This window comes from Penaeus monodon, chromosome 32 (assembly GCF_015228065.2).
Source record: "Penaeus monodon isolate SGIC_2016 chromosome 32, NSTDA_Pmon_1, whole genome shotgun sequence".
Classification (NCBI taxonomy): domain Eukaryota; kingdom Metazoa; phylum Arthropoda; class Malacostraca; order Decapoda; family Penaeidae; genus Penaeus; species Penaeus monodon.
Genome location: NC_051417.1, coordinates 8,139,446 through 8,139,716, shown reverse-complemented (window position 1 = coordinate 8,139,716; position 271 = coordinate 8,139,446). Strand labels below are relative to the sequence as shown.

General features: G+C 33.2%; 1 protein-coding gene across 2 annotated transcripts in view; it reads right to left on the bottom strand.

Annotated features, from left to right (window-relative positions):
* Nucleotides 1-271, bottom strand: part of LOC119593473 (UV radiation resistance-associated gene protein-like) — a 14,158-nt gene that overhangs the window by 12,420 nt on the left and 1,467 nt on the right. The gene's annotated exons all lie outside the window — the stretch shown is intronic.

The window sequence follows — 271 nt, the reverse complement described above, 5'->3', positions numbered from 1 at the left end:
CTATTTCTAAGTAAGTGACTAACTACAGTCTAGTATGTTTTCTTCCTGGTAGGTTCTATGCCAGTCAAAATGATATATTATGTAATCTATGTAACCATAGACATTTATCCATTACACCATTATGTATAGCTTCACCTCAGTGACAATGCAAATAATTCATGTCAGAGTAAAAATATCAGAGGTAAACAGAAACAGGAGCTCTGGTGAAATTTAATTTGACATTGCCACAGAAACTAAAATAGTAAAAGCAGTATAGAACAGAGCAGAGCAT